This window comes from Canis lupus, chromosome 25, assembly GCF_003254725.2.
Source record: "Canis lupus dingo isolate Sandy chromosome 25, ASM325472v2, whole genome shotgun sequence".
NCBI lineage: Eukaryota > Metazoa > Chordata > Mammalia > Carnivora > Canidae > Canis > Canis lupus.
Genome location: NC_064267.1, coordinates 34067079 through 34073587, shown reverse-complemented (window position 1 = coordinate 34073587; position 6509 = coordinate 34067079). Strand labels below are relative to the sequence as shown.

General features: G+C 44.3%; 1 long non-coding RNA gene across 1 annotated transcript; it reads right to left on the bottom strand.

Moving 5' to 3' along the window:
• Positions 1–269: 269 nt before the first annotated feature.
• On the bottom strand, positions 270–1562 carry LOC112670139 (uncharacterized). The gene is made up of 3 exons (XR_003142790.3): positions 1326–1562; positions 932–993; positions 270–702 (listed from the first exon to the last, which is right to left on the bottom strand). It is a non-coding gene; the product is annotated as an uncharacterized LOC112670139 (long non-coding RNA).
• Positions 1563–6509: the final 4947 nt, after the last annotated feature.

Here is a 6509-nt window from a genome sequence, read left to right as displayed (position 1 = left end):
GCATCATCCCTGCCTGATGGGGGTGTCAAAGAGTAAAAGGCAAGAATGATGCACCGTGTCCAGCATGGTGCCTGGAGCTTGGTAGGTGCTTTTGTCTCATTTCTTCCCCCGATGCAGCAGGGGCTTTGTTCCACTCACCTGCACACCTGGTTCCTTGTGTGTAGATGGTCCTTTACATATGTTTTGAGCAAATGAACAAACTTGCTTACAAATAAAACTTACTAACCTTAATTTTTTAAAAAAGGTTTTATTTATTTATTAATGAGAGAGAGAGAGACAGAGAGAGAGAGAGAGAGAGAGAAAGGCAGAGACACAGGCAGAGGGAGAAGCAGGCTCCATGCAGGGAGCCTGACATGGGACTCGATCCCAGATCTCCAGGATCACACCCTGGGCTGAATACGGTGCTAAACAACTGAGCCACCCGGGGTTGCCCTAATCTTAATTTTAATAGACTAATCTCCTATTGCTGAAATATCAAGCTTTGTGGAGGATTCAGAAGATTGTATCATGTAACTCCTATCTGAAGTTTCTAACTTTTAGATGAGACTAGATTGAGCCTTGATTAAGGCACATTTAGGAGTGAGCACAGGGGTGCCTGTGTGGCTCAGTTGGTTAGGTGTCTGACTCTTGGTTTCAGCTCAGATCTTGATCCCAGAATCATGAGTTTAAGCCTCCTCTTGGGCTTCTCACTGGGCATGGAGCCTATTTAAAAAAAAAAAAAAAGTGAGTACAGAAGCCAATAAATAAAAAAATTATTAAAAATGCATGGCACACACTTTATAATTAAGTTTATAGTTCCTCCAACAAGGCTCATCTTTTCCAATTGTGACAGTCAGGTGTTAGTTTACATCTGTATTAGTAGTAGGCTGGCCATTTTCATGAGAAACAGGAAGACTAATTTCGCAGCAGGGACATTGTCTACAAGGCTGACCTGGGTGGGAATCCAGTAGACATCATGAGAGCATCAAGCTTCTAATGATGGGATGGTGGTGCCTGGAGAAAGAAAAAAGGAATTAAAAAAAAAGGGAAGTGAGAGGATATTGAAGACATTTAGCCACCACACCATTTGGCTGATAATTTCTTCCTCTTTCTGAGGTAGAATTTCTGTGAACAAAGTCACAGAATTTAAATCTGGAAGCTGCTTTAAATGTGTTCCGGTTTGATCTCATACCCCAAATAGAAGCCTTAACATAATGCCTCTGACTAGAGGCATTCATATCATTGCTTAAACACGTTGAGGGACAGGGAACTCACCACCTCAGATGAAAACCCCCTTCTTAGGCGGTTCTCATTGCATTATTAGATCAGAACTTTTTCTCACTTACACACTTTGGTGATGATTCTGCTCCAGAACCACTTAAATGAAGTTTCCTCCCTCTTGTCCAGCGGTCAGTTCTTCAAGTTGACAAGAGCTGATGTCATTCAAGTCTTTCTCAATTTTTCCCCCCCCAAACTTCCCCCACTGCCTTCAGACATTTTCAAAGGACTCCTTGCCTGTCCTGGACCACAAACTATCTGGAGCTGAGGGAGTGAACAATCACAGGGGAGCCATCTTGTGCCTCAGCTTCCCGGCTCTGCTGTGACCCACCGCCAGAGAGCGCTATGGACAAAACCTCCTTCTGGAGCTCTAGGACTACTATAAAGGTTATCCTCTTTCCCTAAGAAGTTATCAGCGCCAACCCCATCTTGTCTTACAACCGTTTTCCTCAGTGACCACCAGAAGTCCAAATCCCAGTCTCTGCAGTGATGCAACATCACCCTGACTCTCATCCCCATCCTCTCTGTGTGCACCCCACATGAGCATCCCATGTTCTGGCTGTCCAGCACCCTACCCTCCTTCTCTTGATGACAGCATTGCAGTTTTCCTTTGAAGAACCGTTTCCTTACTTGCCAACATGTGGTTCTGGTGAGTTCTGTCCACCATGAGTGGGCAGGGGATGCAGGCCTGGCCCACCAGAGATGCCTCCCACGAACCACAGTGGATGGTTGGGGTTGTGATTTCACTATGTGGTAAGGGAAGAGGCAGTGGCTGAAGCCCATTTCCACTTATTGGGCAACCATCCACTGCTCTGTGGGGAGAAGTTACTTAAGAATGTAGCCAACCCAGAGGAGCACACCCTGAGGACGTGTTTGGGTGCTTGATGCATCTGAGACTAAAGCCAGCTGTCCCGCTGGACTTCAGTACATGAGCAAATCAATTCTCTTTTCTTTTGCTTAATTAAGTTTGAGTTGGATATCTGACATTTGAAACTGAAAAGTCCTAATATAATTCTTAACCGGACTCACTCTCTCATCCTTGAACTCTTGGCAGGGACATTTCACTACGCCTTCTTGGAAGACATGTTGAGATCTTGCCACCCTCCCCTGTATATTTTTACCTTTTCCCTGAATGCGCCTCCCACCTCCTTTCATTAAATGAAATCTTGCACCTCCTCCAGGACACTGGTTCCTCTGCAGTACTCTCAGAAGACAGGTTGATCCCCCCCCAACCCCACTCTTCGTGTACCTCAGGGCCAAGGAGTAGGTAGGAGCCCTTGTTGCTCTCTATCACCATTTGAAAACTACTTCCCTTCCTTCTACTTCAAACTCTCCAGCTTCATTCAAGCTCAGCGTCCACTTCTCCTTATTCTTCACTGATGACTTCAGCTCATGCCTCATTGACTTTCCCTCAGCAACTTCCACAGTCCCATGAATGATTCTGTCAAAACGGTGGGCCTTCATCACTTTGGCTACTCCACACCTGCTTATCACCATAACCATAACACATCCAAAATCTCAAATTCACGTCCTACTTCCTATCATCTTTTATCCTTACAGTTCACCTAACTGCAGACCCTGATACAAAATTCTTTGACCTTGAGACTGCCAGGTCATGTGACCTCCCATATTCTGGATCCTGCAGTCCATCACTATAACTCCTCTGGAAAAAAAAAAGCTAAATTCCTTGTCTGTCTTCTCTTTTCTTTTTGAAAATTTTATTTATTCATGAGAGACACACACAGAGAGAGAGAGGCAGAAACATAGGCAGAGGGAGAAGCCTGATGTGGAATTCCATTCCAGGACCCCAGGATCACGACCTGAGCCGAAGGCAGACAATCACTGAGCCACCCAGGTGCCCCTTTTTCTTTCATTACACTCAGCATATTGTATATTTTTATTAATGACTTATTTATACTGAGAGATGTTTCCCAGTATCCCTTTTGCTGAATGGTTCAAAAGTGAAGTTGTGCAAGATTTGGGAGGCGAAGTGAAATAGCAGTCATCACACCCTGAAGGTTGTTGTTGGTTAGGGACAGACACAGAGATGCCAGAGGTTCCAGTTTGTACTTCTCTTCCCCTTCTGGGTCTTTTTTCCCACTTGCTAGGACTGCTGACAGGTGACACCAAGCCCACACAAGACACTTTGGTGTGAACTCACAGATGCAGTAGCAGTGGAGAACCAACAACTGTCCTTGGACTTCCACATCAGCCCTTTTTGTGGTCCTACTGCAACAGCTGGATGTGGCTAGCTTCCAGAATTCCTACAGATGCTTGCTCATTCCCCAGTGCCAGGGCTGGTTCACAGCTTTTCTCTGATCCTTCAGCTCCAAATATGGACTTTTACTTCCCCAGCTCCTCCCATGATTGTGTAAGGTCTAATTACTTATAGTAAGCTCCTTATTCCAGAAAGCTGACTTAGTTGAATCCCAATGATACACTTTCTTTGGGCTTGCCCCAGAGAAAAGTATTGCTGGAGAAAACACACAATCCTGCTAACTAGTTATCCTTTAATTCATGACTCCGGAGTAGTCATCTGATTTTGTCTGTCCAGAATCCTTTTCCTCTTCTTCGAGAAATAATACCACAATTTTCCTGGATGAAATATCTCCCTCTGGCTGAGCACAGTCTTGGTGAGACTTACAATAAAATCATTGTCCTTTGCCTCAATCTGCAAGTATCAATCAGACGTTCTCTCCTTGGAATCTGAATGTGGAGAGATGGAACCCACCCATCCCAACAGCGGCTATTCCGTGAGTTTTTGCTGTGGAGTTCCTGGTACTGTGGTCCTTCAGCTTTTCCTATGACCATGGGAACTCTCTCCGTCCTTCCAACAGATATGTTGCTTTAACTTAGCCAGACTCAATATCTATGGTTTGCATGAACCTCACATGGGTGCCCTGCTCTCTCTAGCAGTCCTGCCATACCCCAACCCCGTCAGTTCCAAGGCATTTATTTCATAACTTCCCCACTTTGCAAACGTGGCTAATTCTTCATTAAGAAAATGGAAACAGGGATCCCTGGGTGGCGCAGTCGTTTAGCGCCTGCCTTTGGCCCAGGGCGCGATCCTGGGGACCCGGGATCGAGTCCGGTGTCGGGCTCCCGGTGCATGGAGCCTGCTTCTCCCTCTGCCTATGTCTCTGCCTCTCTCTCTCTCTCTCTCTCTGCGTGACTGTCATAAATAAATAAAAATTAAAAAAAAAAAGAAAATGGAAACATTTAACATCTTCCTACCACCAAGTCTACACACCTACCGGCAGCTGACCTCATATTTTCCATTTTGTTTCTGCTTACAGTGCTTCTCCTGTAAGTATTCTGTTTCCCTGCTTCTACCAAAGGCCAGTTCCTCTGCCTGTGCTCTGGACCCATCTCCAATTGCCATCTCAAAGATTACGTGCCTCTCCTTCTCTCATGACCATCTCTTGCCCTCCCCTACTGGATCCTTCCCATCTGCACACAATTGTATCCTAATACCTTCCATCTTTTAAAGTACATCCTTCCTTGACTCTGGATCCTCCACCGGCTACATTCCATTCTCAGCTCTCCACTCACAGCAAAACTTCTAGAAAAGGTTGTTTCTGCTTTCTCATTTCCTATTCTGTCTTCAACCCACTCCAACCGGGCTTCTATTCTCAATATCCCAAAGCTACCCTTGGATTATGGCCACAAATGACTTCCGTGTTGCCAGATTCTGTGGGTACTTCTCCATTCTGCTCTTGTGTGTTCCAGCAGCAAGAAACACAATCAGCCCCCCTCTCATTTTCTGAGGCTCTTCTGTCTCTCTGACACCCCAAACTCCATTTTCCTCTGCTTGACTAATTGCTCTAGAGCTGATATCCAACTCTATCATTTTCTCTCCTTTATTTCTTTCATAGTACGTATCATACTATAATCATCTCGCTTATTTTCATATACTAGCTTATTTTTAATCTCCCTATATTCACACCAGAATGTAAAGTTCTTTGGAACAGGAATTTAGTTTGTTATCTGTACTGTTCAACTGGCTCATAGTAGGTACTCGATCCATGTCTTTTGAAAGAGAAACATGACATGTTTGTCAGAGAACTTTTATTATCAACTCTGAACTCTCTTCTCAGTGAGGTCCGGATTCTTGGGCTCCTGTGTTCATCTCTGCTTAGTTGAGATTTAGCAAGAATTCTGCTGGGTCAGTTGAGCAAAACTCTCACCCTTGATTTCTGGGCAAATTCCTTACCACCCCCCTCACCCCCTCAATATCTTACCACTCTAGCCTGCCTTCAACAATAATATTATCGAGTTGGTTTAGCAGAATCCCCTCTACCCCTCATGTTTCATTTTAGTAACTTTCCATCCACTGCCTCTGCTCCTTGGCTGTAAATCGCCGCCTGTCCTTGTTATATTTGGAATCGACCCAAGCTCTCTCCTCTACTACAGAACCCCATTGTAGAAGTCCCCACTAAATAAAGCCTGACCTTCTAGTCTTTAACAAGTATCATGAAAATCTCTTTAACAACTCTACAGTTCTGTGAAGACAGCCTAAATCCACTGCAGCCTTTTGGCAACCATATCCAAGGCCACTTCATGAAGTCCTTGTAAATGAGGCCCCCTGGAGTTGTGCAACACGGTGGCTCCCACATTACCTTGGTGGCCAGCACTATGTGTGTGGTGGGGGGAGTTAAATGCATTTTCTTTTTCCTTTTTTTTTAAAAAACACATTTTCAAATATTTTTAATAGACATGCTTTTTGTGTGTAGTTCCTCTTCTCTACCCCCACCCCTACTTTCTTGATGGAAAGGAAATCTTTATACTTCTTCCTAATGGGAAGAGTTTGGGTTCCTCCTTCAGATCTCCTGAGTTGGAATCTTGCTTTTGTCACTCAGCACCTTAGTTATAGATTACCTGAAATTTGGGTAAGCCTGCTTGGTTCATTTTCATTAAAATGCTGAATGAATAAAGTCAAGGATGGAGATCTGTGACACAACAGTAGAGACCTTCCTTTGGGCTGATGTGAATAAAAGTCAATCCTCTTTAGGCTTCCCTTAGCGCATTATCATCTTATGCACACCTTGCTCTCAAATTGCTCAAAAAATAAGGATGTTTCAGAAAAATGAAGATAATCACATTGATTCATGTATGGAAGGAGCATTGGACCCAACATATTAAGGTTTCAATCCTCATCTTTGACACTCACTAGATCTATGAACTTGCACAGACCACTCCAAGGCTCTGTAGTATACTATCCCCCATCTGTAAAATGAGGATATAAATGGTTT